The 12241-nt window shown below is 42.0% G+C and overlaps 13 non-coding genes across 13 annotated transcripts; all 13 read right to left on the minus strand.

The window, feature by feature from the left end:
• Positions 1–21: 21 nt before the first annotated feature.
• Positions 22–93, minus strand: trnaq-cug (transfer RNA glutamine (anticodon CUG)). Its single transcript has one exon. It is a non-coding gene; the product is annotated as a tRNA-Gln (tRNA).
• A 1221-nt stretch (positions 94–1314) lies between these two features.
• trnaq-cug (transfer RNA glutamine (anticodon CUG)) lies at positions 1315–1386 on the minus strand. Its single transcript has one exon. It is a non-coding gene; the product is annotated as a tRNA-Gln (tRNA).
• Positions 1387–2607: 1221 nt separating this feature from the next.
• Positions 2608–2679, minus strand: trnaq-cug (transfer RNA glutamine (anticodon CUG)). Its single transcript has one exon. It is a non-coding gene; the product is annotated as a tRNA-Gln (tRNA).
• Positions 2680–3254: 575 nt separating this feature from the next.
• trnaq-cug (transfer RNA glutamine (anticodon CUG)) lies at positions 3255–3326 on the minus strand. Its single transcript has one exon. It is a non-coding gene; the product is annotated as a tRNA-Gln (tRNA).
• Positions 3327–3900: 574 nt separating this feature from the next.
• On the minus strand, positions 3901–3972 carry trnaq-cug (transfer RNA glutamine (anticodon CUG)). The gene has a single exon. It is a non-coding gene; the product is annotated as a tRNA-Gln (tRNA).
• Positions 3973–4547: 575 nt separating this feature from the next.
• trnaq-cug (transfer RNA glutamine (anticodon CUG)) lies at positions 4548–4619 on the minus strand. The gene has a single exon. It is a non-coding gene; the product is annotated as a tRNA-Gln (tRNA).
• Positions 4620–5840: 1221 nt separating this feature from the next.
• trnaq-cug (transfer RNA glutamine (anticodon CUG)) lies at positions 5841–5912 on the minus strand. Its single transcript has one exon. It is a non-coding gene; the product is annotated as a tRNA-Gln (tRNA).
• A 574-nt stretch (positions 5913–6486) lies between these two features.
• trnaq-cug (transfer RNA glutamine (anticodon CUG)) lies at positions 6487–6558 on the minus strand. Its single transcript has one exon. It is a non-coding gene; the product is annotated as a tRNA-Gln (tRNA).
• A 575-nt stretch (positions 6559–7133) lies between these two features.
• trnaq-cug (transfer RNA glutamine (anticodon CUG)) lies at positions 7134–7205 on the minus strand. The gene has a single exon. It is a non-coding gene; the product is annotated as a tRNA-Gln (tRNA).
• A 1221-nt stretch (positions 7206–8426) lies between these two features.
• trnaq-cug (transfer RNA glutamine (anticodon CUG)) lies at positions 8427–8498 on the minus strand. Its single transcript has one exon. It is a non-coding gene; the product is annotated as a tRNA-Gln (tRNA).
• A 1221-nt stretch (positions 8499–9719) lies between these two features.
• trnaq-cug (transfer RNA glutamine (anticodon CUG)) lies at positions 9720–9791 on the minus strand. The gene has a single exon. It is a non-coding gene; the product is annotated as a tRNA-Gln (tRNA).
• A 575-nt stretch (positions 9792–10366) lies between these two features.
• On the minus strand, positions 10367–10438 carry trnaq-cug (transfer RNA glutamine (anticodon CUG)). The gene has a single exon. It is a non-coding gene; the product is annotated as a tRNA-Gln (tRNA).
• Positions 10439–11660: 1222 nt separating this feature from the next.
• trnaq-cug (transfer RNA glutamine (anticodon CUG)) lies at positions 11661–11732 on the minus strand. Its single transcript has one exon. It is a non-coding gene; the product is annotated as a tRNA-Gln (tRNA).
• Between the last annotated feature and the right edge of the window lie 509 nt (positions 11733–12241).

Consider the following 12241-nt stretch of genomic DNA (forward strand, 5'->3'; position numbering starts at 1 on the left):
CAGCTGGGACAACAAACATTCAGGTTCCACCGAGATTTGAACTCAGATCGCTGGATTCAGAGTCCAGAGTGCTCACCATTACACCATGGAACCAACTATGCCAAAACATTTGAAAGCTTTCTCAAAATCTGCCAAATCAATTCCAACATTACACTTTGGATTGTCCTTTTTGCATTCACAGCGTCAGTTTCACCGATTTGCGGTCTGTTAATTATCGATGCAGAGCAATTCACACAGATGCCGTTGAGGCAATGGCTTCTCATAATATCTGTTTCTGTTTCACACTGTTCAGCACAGATTGTACTTCAGTCTTGCCAGGTAAAACGTGCGTTGGCATTGCAATGCATTCATGCATCATGCTTGGCATGAAAAGAAAATGCAACGTTTTGTTGAGTGCAAACCATGTACTGCATGCATTTCAAAAGGCGTTGCATTTATTCATCCTGAGGAATGCCTATTGCACAGATAATCTCAGCACACATTATGCAGCATGAAACAGCAAACTAATTTTTCCTCTGCTGATTGGAACAGGGAACTGCCGGTTGAACACACGATTTGAAAACTCGACTTGCAGATCAAGCATCAATGTCAAAGGCAACAAAACTGCAAACCTGCAGTTTTTTACTTGTTTGACCTGAATTTCCAGCAGCTGGGACAACAAGCATTCAGGCTCCCCTGAGATTTGAACCAGGATTGCTAGAGTTTAGAGTCCAGAGTGCTCACCATTTCACCATGCAATCAACTACGGTCGCCCATTTGAAACATTCCTCAAAATCTACAAAATCAACTCCAACATTACACTTTGGATTGATATTTTTGCATTCACAGCGTCAGTTTCACCTATTTACGGTCTGTTAATTATCGATGCAGAGCAATTCACACAGATGCCGTTGAGGCTATGGGTTCTCAAATAGCTGTTTCTGTTTCAAACTGTTCAGCACAGATTGTACTTCAGTCTTGCCAGGTAAAACGTGTGTTAGCATTGCAATGCATTCATGCAAAATGCTTGGCATGAAAAGAAAATGCAACGTTTTGTTGAGTGCAATCCATGCATTTCAAAAGGCATTGCGTTTATTCATCCTGCGGAGTGCATATTGCACAGATAATCTCAGCACACATTGTGCAGGCAAAGGCAGCATTAAACAGCAAACTAATTTCTACTCTGCTGATTGGAACAGCTAACTGCCGGTTGAACACACGATTTGAAAACTCGACTTGCAGATCAAGCATCAATGACAAAGGCAACAAAACTGCCAAACAGCAGCCTTCTACATGCTTGGTCCAAATTTTCAGCAGCTGGGACAACAAACATTCAGGTTTCACCGAGATTTGAACTCGGATCGCTGGATTCAGAGTCCAGAGTGCTCACCATTACACCATGGAACCAACTATGCCAAAACATTTGAAAGCTTTCTCAAAATCTGCCAAATCAATTCCAACATTACACTTTGGATTGTCCTTTTTGCATTCACAGCGTCAGTTTCACCGATTTGCGGTCTGTTAATTATCGATGCAGAGCAATTCACACAGATGCCGTTGAGGCAATGGCTTCTCATAATATCTGTTTCTGTTTCACACTGTTCAGCACAGATTGTACTTCAGTCTTGGCAGGTAAAACGTGCGTTGGCATTGCAATGCATTCATGCATAATGCTTGGCATGAAAAGAAAATGCAACGTTTTGTTGAGTGCAAACCATGTACTGCATGCATTTCAAAAGGCGTTGCATTTATTCATCCTGAGGAATGCCTATTGCACAGATAATCTCAGCACACATTATGCAGCATGAAACAGCAAACTAATTTTTCCTCTGCTGATTGGAACAGGGAACTGCCGGTTGAACACACGATTTGAAAACTCGACTTGCAGATCAAGCATCAATGTCAAAGGCAACAAAACTGCAAACCTGCAGTTTTTTACTTGTTTGACCTGAATTTCCAGCAGCTGGGACAACAAGCATTCAGGCTCCCCTGAGATTTGAACCAGGATTGCTAGAGTTTAGAGTCCAGAGCGCTCACCATTTCACCATGCAATCAACTACGGTCGCCCATTTGAAACATTCCTCAAAATCTACAAAATCAACTCCAACATTACACTTTGGATTGATATTTTTGCATTCACAGCGTCAGTTTCACCTATTTACGGTCTGTTAATTATCGATGCAGAGCAATTCACACAGATGCCGTTGAGGCTATGGGTTCTCAAATAGCTGTTTCTGTTTCAAACTGTTCAGCACAGATTGTACTTCAGTCTTGCCAGGTAAAACGTGTGTTAGCATTGCAATGCATTCATGCAAAATGCTTGGCATGAAAAGAAAATGCAACGTTTTGTTGAGTGCAATCCATGCATTTCAAAAGGCATTGCGTTTATTCATCCTGCGGAGTGCATATTGCACAGATAATCTCAGCACACATTGTGCAGGCAAAGGCAGCATTAAACAGCAAACTAATTTCTACTCTGCTGATTGGAACAGCTAACTGCCGGTTGAACACACGATTTGAAAACTCGACTTGCAGATCAAGCATCAATGACAAAGGCAACAAAATTGCCAAACAGCAGCCTTCTACATGCTTGGTCCAAATTTTCAGCAGCTGGGACAACAAACATTCAGGTTTCACCGAGATTTGAACTCGGATCGCTGGATTCAGAGTCCAGAGTGCTCACCATTACACCATGGAACCAACTATGCCAAAACATTTGAAAGCTTTCTCAAAATCTGCCAAATCAATTCCAACATTACACTTTGGATTGTCCTTTTTGCATTCACAGCGTCAGTTTCACCTCTTTACGGTCTGTTAATTATCGATGCAGAGCAATTCACACAGATGCCGTTGAGGCAATGGCTTCTCATAATATCTGTTTCTGTTTCACACTGTTCAGCACAGATTGTACTTCAGTCTTGGCAGGTAAAACGTGCGTTGGCATTGCAATGCATTCATGCAAAATGCTTGGCATGAAAAGAAAATGCAACGTTTTGTTGAGTGCAATCCATGCATTTCAAAAGGCATTGCGTTTATTCATGCTGCGGAGTGCATATTGCACAGATAATCTCAGCACACATTGTGCAGGCAAAGGCAGCATTAAACAGCAAACTAATTTCGACTCTGCTGATTGGAACAGCTGACTGCCGGTTGAACACAGGATTTGAAAACTCGACTTGCAGATCAAGCATCAATGACAAAGGCAACAAAACTGCCAAACAGCAGCCTTCTACATGCTTGGTCCAAATTTTCAGCAGCTGGGACAACAAACATTCAGGTTCCACCGAGATTTGAACTCGGATCGCTGGACTCAGAGTCCAGAGTGCTCACCATTACACCATGGAACCAACTATGCCAAAACATTTGAAAGCTTTCTCAAAATCTGCCAAATCAATTCCAACATTACACTTTGGATTGTCCTTTTTGCATTCACAGCGTCAGTTTCACCGATTTGCGGTCTGTTAATTATCGATGCAGAGCAATTCACACAGATGCCGTTGAGGCTATGGGTTCTCAAATAGCTGTTTCTGTTTCAAACTGTTCAGCACAGATTGTACTTCAGTCTTGCCAGGTAAAACGTGTGTTAGCATTGCAATGCATTCATGCAAAATGCTTGGCATGAAAAGAAAATGCAACGTTTTGTTGAGTGCAATCCATGCATTTCAAAAGGCATTGCGTTTATTCATGCTGCGGAGTGCATATTGCACAGATAATCTCAGCACACATTGTGCAGGCAAAGGCAGCATTAAACAGCAAACTAATTTCTACTCTGCTGATTGGAACAGCTAACTGCCGGTTGAACACACGATTTGAAAACTCGACTTGCAGATCAAGCATCAATGACAAAGGCAACAAAACTGCCAAACAGCAGCCTTCTACATGCTTGGTCCAAATTTTCAGCAGCTGGGACAACAAACATTCAGGTTTCACCGAGATTTGAACTCGGATCGCTGGATTCAGAGTCCAGAGTGCTCACCATTACACCATGGAACTAACTATGCCAAAACATTTGAAAGCTTTCTCAAAATCTGCCAAATCAATTCCAACATTACACTTTGGATTGTCCTTTTTGCATTCACAGCGTCAGTTTCACCGATTTGCGGTCTGTTAATTATCGATGCAGAGCAATTCACACAGATGCCGTTGAGGCAATGGCTTCTCATAATATCTGTTTCTGTTTCACACTGTTCAGCACAGATTGTACTTCAGTCTTGCCAGGTAAAACGTGCGTTGGCATTGCAATGCATTCATGCAAAATGCTTGGCATGAAAAGAAAATGCAACGTTTTGTTGAGTGCAATCCATGCATTTCAAAAGGCATTGCGTTTATTCATGCTGCGGAGTGCATATTGCACAGATAATCTCAGCACACATTGTGCAGGCAAAGGCAGCATTAAACAGCAAACTAATTTCTACTCTGCTGATTGGAACAGCTGACTGCCGGTTGAACACAGGATTTGAAAACTCGACTTGCAGATCAAGCATCAATGACAAAGGCAACAAAACTGCCAAACAGCAGCCTTCTACATGCTTGGTCCAAATTTTCAGCAGCTGGGACAACAAACATTCAGGTTCCACCGAGATTTGAACTCGGATCGCTGGACTCAGAGTCCAGAGTGCTCACCATTACACCATGGAACCAACTATGCCAAAACATTTGAAAGCTTTCTCAAAATCTGCCAAATCAATTCCAACATTACACTTTGGATTGTCCTTTTTGCATTCACAGCGTCAGTTTCACCTCTTTACGGTCTGTTAATTATCGATGCAGAGCAATTCACACAGATGCCGTTGAGGCAATGGCTTCTCATAATATCTGTTTCTGTTTCACACTGTTCAGCACAGATTGTACTTCAGTCTTGCCAGGTAAAACGTGCGTTGGCATTGCAATGAATTCATGCATAATGCTTGGCATGAAAAGAAAATGCAACGTTTTGTTGAGTGCAAACCATGTACTGCATGCATTTCAAAAGGCGTTGCATTTATTCATCCTGAGGAATGCCTATTGCACAGATAATCTCAGCACACATTATGCAGCATGAAACAGCAAACTAATTTTTCCTCTGCTGATTGGAACAGGGAACTGCCGGTTGAACACACGATTTGAAAACTCGACTTGCAGATCAAGCATCAATGTCAAAGGCAACAAAACTGCAAACCTGCAGTTTTTTACTTGTTTGACCTGAATTTCCAGCAGCTGGGACAACAAGCATTCAGGCTCCCCTGAGATTTGAACCAGGATTGCTAGAGTTTAGAGTCCAGAGTGCTCACCATTTCACCATGGAATCAACTACTGTCGCCCATTTGAAACATTCCTCAAAATCTACAAAATCAACTCCAACATTACACTTTGGATTGATATTTTTGCATTCACAGCGTCAGTTTCACCTATTTACGGTCTGTTAATTATCGATGCAGAGCAAATCACACAGACGCCGTTGAGGCTATGGGTTCTCAAATAGCTGTTTCTGTTTCAAACTGTTCAGCACAGATTGTACTTCAGTCTTGCCAGGTAAAACGTGTGTTAGCATTGCAATGCATTCATGCAAAATGCTTGGCATGAAAAGAAAATGCAACGTTTTGTTGAGTGCAATCCATGCATTTCAAAAGGCATTGCGTTTATTCATCCTGCGGAGTGCATATTGCACAGATAATCTCAGCACACATTGTGCAGGCAAAGGCAGCATTAAACAGTAAACTAATTTCTACTCTGCTGATTGGAACAGGTAACTGCCGGTTGAACACACGATTTGAAAACTCGACTTGCAGATCAAGCATCAATGACAAAGGCAACAAAACTGCCAAACAGCAGCCTTCTACATGCTTGGTCCAAATTTTCAGCAGCTGGGACAACAAACATTCAGGTTCCACCGAGATTTGAACTCGGATCGCTGGACTCAGAGTCCAGAGTGCTCACCATTACACCATGGAACCAACTATGCCAAAACATTTGAAAGCTTTCTCAAAATCTGCCAAATCAATTCCAACATTACACTTTGGATTGTCCTTTTTGCATTCACAGCGTCAGTTTCACCGATTTGCGGTCTGTTAATTATCGATGCAGAGCAATTCACACAGATGCCGTTGAGGCTATGGGTTCTCAAATAGCTGTTTCTGTTTCAAACTGTTCAGCACAGATTGTACTTCAGTCTTGCCAGGTAAAACGTGTGTTAGCATTGCAATGCATTCATGCAAAATGCTTGGCATGAAAAGAAAATGCAACGTTTTGTTGAGTGCAATCCATGCATTTCAAAAGGCATTGCGTTTATTCATGCTGCGGAGTGCATATTGCACAGATAATCTCAGCACACATTGTGCAGGCAAAGGCAGCATTAAACAGCAAACTAATTTCTACTCTGCTGATTGGAACAGCTAACTGCCGGTTGAACACACGATTTGAAAACTCGACTTGCAGATCAAGCATCAATGACAAAGGCAACAAAACTGCCAAACAGCAGCCTTCTACATGCTTGGTCCAAATTTTCAGCAGCTGGGACAACAAACATTCAGGTTTCACCGAGATTTGAACTCGGATCGCTGGATTCAGAGTCCAGAGTGCTCACCATTACACCATGGAACTAACTATGCCAAAACATTTGAAAGCTTTCTCAAAATCTGCCAAATCAATTCCAACATTACACTTTGGATTGTCCTTTTTGCATTCACAGCGTCAGTTTCACCGATTTGCGGTCTGTTAATTATCGATGCAGAGCAATTCACACAGATGCCGTTGAGGCAATGGCTTCTCATAATATCTGTTTCTGTTTCACACTGTTCAGCACAGATTGTACTTCAGTCTTGCCAGGTAAAACGTGCGTTGGCATTGCAATGCATTCATGCAAAATGCTTGGCATGAAAAGAAAATGCAACGTTTTGTTGAGTGCAATCCATGCATTTCAAAAGGCATTGCGTTTATTCATGCTGCGGAGTGCATATTGCACAGATAATCTCAGCACACATTGTGCAGGCAAAGGCAGCATTAAACAGCAAACTAATTTCTACTCTGCTGATTGGAACAGCTGACTGCCGGTTGAACACAGGATTTGAAAACTCGACTTGCAGATCAAGCATCAATGACAAAGGCAACAAAACTGCCAAACAGCAGCCTTCTACATGCTTGGTCCAAATTTTCAGCAGCTGGGACAACAAACATTCAGGTTCCACCGAGATTTGAACTCGGATCGCTGGACTCAGAGTCCAGAGTGCTCACCATTACACCATGGAACCAACTATGCCAAAACATTTGAAAGCTTTCTCAAAATCTGCCAAATCAATTCCAACATTACACTTTGGATTGTCCTTTTTGCATTCACAGCGTCAGTTTCACCTCTTTACGGTCTGTTAATTATCGATGCAGAGCAATTCACACAGATGCCGTTGAGGCAATGGCTTCTCATAATATCTGTTTCTGTTTCACACTGTTCAGCACAGATTGTACTTCAGTCTTGCCAGGTAAAACGTGCGTTGGCATTGCAATGAATTCATGCATAATGCTTGGCATGAAAAGAAAATGCAACGTTTTGTTGAGTGCAAACCATGTACTGCATGCATTTCAAAAGGCGTTGCATTTATTCATCCTGAGGAATGCCTATTGCACAGATAATCTCAGCACACATTATGCAGCATGAAACAGCAAACTAATTTTTCCTCTGCTGATTGGAACAGGGAACTGCCGGTTGAACACACGATTTGAAAACTCGACTTGCAGATCAAGCATCAATGTCAAAGGCAACAAAACTGCAAACCTGCAGTTTTTTACTTGTTTGACCTGAATTTCCAGCAGCTGGGACAACAAGCATTCAGGCTCCCCTGAGATTTGAACCAGGATTGCTAGAGTTTAGAGTCCAGAGTGCTCACCATTTCACCATGGAATCAACTACTGTCGCCCATTTGAAACATTCCTCAAAATCTACAAAATCAACTCCAACATTACACTTTGGATTGATATTTTTGCATTCACAGCGTCAGTTTCACCTATTTACGGTCTGTTAATTATCGATGCAGAGCAAATCACACAGACGCCGTTGAGGCTATGGGTTCTCAAATAGCTGTTTCTGTTTCAAACTGTTCAGCACAGATTGTACTTCAGTCTTGCCAGGTAAAACGTGTGTTAGCATTGCAATGCATTCATGCAAAATGCTTGGCATGAAAAGAAAATGCAACGTTTTGTTGAGTGCAATCCATGCATTTCAAAAGGCATTGCGTTTATTCATCCTGCGGAGTGCATATTGCACAGATAATCTCAGCACACATTGTGCAGGCAAAGGCAGCATTAAACAGTAAACTAATTTCTACTCTGCTGATTGGAACAGGTAACTGCCGGTTGAACACACGATTTGAAAACTCGACTTGCAGATCAAGCATCAATGACAAAGGCAACAAAACTGCCAAACAGCAGCCTTCTACATGCTTGGTCCAAATTTTCAGCAGCTGGGACAACAAACATTCAGGTTCCACCGAGATTTGAACTCGGATCGCTGGATTCAGAGTCCAGAGTGCTCACCATTACACCATGGAACCAACTATGCCAAAACATTTGAAAGCTTTCTCAAAATCTGCCAAATCAATTCCAACATTACACTTTGGATTGTCCTTTTTGCATTCACAGCGTCAGTTTCACCTCTTTACGGTCTGTTAATTATCGATGCAGAGCAATTCACACAGATGCCGTTGAGGCAATGGCTTCTCATAATATCTGTTTCTGTTTCACACTGTTCAGCACAGATTGTACTTCAGTCTTGCCAGGTAAAACGTGCGTTGGCATTGCAATGAATTCATGCATAATGCTTGGCATGAAAAGAAAATGCAACGTTTTGTTGAGTGCAAACCATGTACTGCATGCATTTCAAAAGGCGTTGCATTTATTCATCCTGAGGAATGCCTATTGCACAGATAATCTCAGCACACATTATGCAGCATGAAACAGCAAACTAATTTTTCCTCTGCTGATTGGAACAGGGAACTGCCGGTTGAACACACGATTTGAAAACTCGACTTGCAGATCAAGCATCAATGTCAAAGGCAACAAAACTGCAAACCTGCAGTTTTTTACTTGTTTGACCTGAATTTCCAGCAGCTGGGACAACAAGCATTCAGGCTCCCCTGAGATTTGAACCAGGATTGCTAGAGTTTAGAGTCCAGAGTGCTCACCATTTCACCATGGAATCAACTACTGTCGCCCATTTGAAACATTCCTCAAAATCTACAAAATCAACTCCAACATTACACTTTGGATTGATATTTTTGCATTCACAGCGTCAGTTTCACCTATTTACGGTCTGTTAATTATCGATGCAGAGCAAATCACACAGACGCCGTTGAGGCTATGGGTTCTCAAATAGCTGTTTCTGTTTCAAACTGTTCAGCACAGATTGTACTTCAGTCTTGCCAGGTAAAACGTGTGTTAGCATTGCAATGCATTCATGCAAAATGCTTGGCATGAAAAGAAAATGCAACGTTTTGTTGAGTGCAATCCATGCATTTCAAAAGGCATTGCGTTTATTCATCCTGCGGAGTGCATATTGCACAGATAATCTCAGCACACATTGTGCAGGCAAAGGCAGCATTAAACAGCAAACTAATTTCTACTCTGCTGATTGGAACAGCTAACTGCCGGTTGAACACACGATTTGAAAACTCGACTTGCAGATCAAGCATCAATGACAAAGGCAACAAAATTGCCAAACAGCAGCCTTCTACATGCTTGGTCCAAATTTTCAGCAGCTGGGACAACAAACATTCAGGTTTCACCGAGATTTGAACTCGGATCGCTGGATTCAGAGTCCAGAGTGCTCACCATTACACCATGGAACCAACTATGCCAAAACATTTGAAAGCTTTCTCAAAATCTGCCAAATCAATTCCAACATTACACTTTGGATTGTCCTTTTTGCATTCACAGCGTCAGTTTCACCTCTTTACGGTCTGTTAATTATCGATGCAGAGCAATTCACACAGATGCCGTTGAGGCAATGGCTTCTCATAATATCTGTTTCTGTTTCACACTGTTCAGCACAGATTGTACTTCAGTCTTGGCAGGTAAAACGTGCGTTGGCATTGCAATGCATTCATGCAAAATGCTTGGCATGAAAAGAAAATGCAACGTTTTGTTGAGTGCAATCCATGCATTTCAAAAGGCATTGCGTTTATTCATGCTGCGGAGTGCATATTGCACAGATAATCTCAGCACACATTGTGCAGGCAAAGGCAGCATTAAACAGCAAACTAATTTCTACTCTGCTGATTGGAACAGGTGACTGCCGGTTGAACACAGGATTTGAAAACTCGACTTGCAGATCAAGCATCAATGACAAAGGCAACAAAACTGCCAAACAGCAGCCTTCTACATGCTTGGTCCAAATTTTCAGCAGCTGGGACAACAAACATTCAGGTTCCCCCGAGATTTGAACTCGGATCGCTGGACTCAGAGTCCAGAGTGCTCACCATTACACCATGGAACCAACTATGCCAAAACATTTGAAAGCTTTCTCAAAATCTGCCAAATCAATTCCAACATTACACTTTGGATTGTCCTTTTTGCATTCACAGCGTCAGTTTCACCGATTTGCGGTCTGTTAATTATCGATGCAGAGCAATTCACACAGATGCCGTTGAGGCAATGGCTTCTCATAATATCTGTTTCTGTTTCACACTGTTCAGCACAGATTGTACTTCAGTCTTGGCAGGTAAAACGTGCGTTGGCATTGCAATGCATTCATGCATAATGCTTGGCATGAAAAGAAAATGCAACGTTTTGTTGAGTGCAAACCATGTACTGCATGCATTTCAAAAGGCGTTGCATTTATTCATCCTGAGGAATGCCTATTGCACAGATAATCTCAGCACACATTATGCAGCATGAAACAGCAAACTAATTTTTCCTCTGCTGATTGGAACAGGGAACTGCCGGTTGAACACACGATTTGAAAACTCGACTTGCAGATCAAGCATCAATGTCAAAGGCAACAAAACTGCAAACCTGCAGTTTTTTACTTGTTTGACCTGAATTTCCAGCAGCTGGGACAACAAGCATTCAGGCTCCCCTGAGATTTGAACCAGGATTGCTAGAGTTTAGAGTCCAGAGTGCTCACCATTTCACCATGCAATCAACTACGGTCGCCCATTTGAAACATTCTTCAAAATCTACAAAATCAACTCCAACATTACACTTTGGATTGATATTTTTGCATTCACAGCGTCAGTTTCACCTATTTACGGTCTGTTAATTATCGATGCAGAGCAAATCACACAGACGCCGTTGAGGCTATGGGTTCTCAAATAGCTGTTTCTGTTTCAAACTGTTCAGCACAGATTGTACTTCAGTCTTGCCAGGTAAAACGTGTGTTAGCATTGCAATGCATTCATGCAAAATGCTTGGCATGAAAAGAAAATGCAACGTTTTGTTGAGTGCAATCCATGCATTTCATGCAATCCATGCGTTTATTCATCCTGCGGAGTGCATATTGCACAGATAATCTCAGCACACATTGTGCAGGCAAAGGCAGCATTAAACAGCAAACTAATTTCTACTCTGCTGATTGGAACAGCTAACTGCCGGTTGAACACACGATTTGAAAACTCGACTTGCAGATCAAGCATCAATGACAAAGGCAACAAAATTGCCAAACAGCAGCCTTCTACATGCTTGGTCCAAATTTTCAGCAGCTGGGACAACAAACATTCAGGTTTCACCGAGATTTGAACTCGGATCGCTGGATTCAGAGTCCAGAGTGCTCACCATTACACCATGGAACCAACTATGCCAAAACATTTGAAAGCTTTCTCAAAATCTGCCAAATCAATTCCAACATTACACTTTGGATTGTCCTTTTTGCATTCACAGCGTCAGTTTCACCTCTTTACGGTCTGTTAATTATCGATGCAGAGCAATTCACACAGATGCCGTTGAGGCAATGGCTTCTCATAATATCTGTTTCTGTTTCACACTGTTCAGCACAGATTGTACTTCAGTCTTGGCAGGTAAAACGTGCGTTGGCATTGCAATGCATTCATGCAAAATGCTTGGCATGAAAAGAAAATGCAACGTTTTGTTGAGTGCAATCCATGCATTTCAAAAGGCATTGCGTTTATTCATGCTGCGGAGTGCATATTGCACAGATAATCTCAGCACACATTGTGCAGGCAAAGGCAGCATTAAACAGCAAACTAATTTCTACTCTGCTGATTGGAACAGGTGACTGCCGGTTGAACACAGAATTTGAAAACTCGACTTGCAGATCAAGCATCAATGACAAAGGCAACAA

This window comes from Pristiophorus japonicus, unplaced genomic scaffold, assembly GCF_044704955.1.
Source record: "Pristiophorus japonicus isolate sPriJap1 unplaced genomic scaffold, sPriJap1.hap1 HAP1_SCAFFOLD_99, whole genome shotgun sequence".
Classification (NCBI taxonomy): Eukaryota; Metazoa; Chordata; class Chondrichthyes; family Pristiophoridae; genus Pristiophorus; species Pristiophorus japonicus.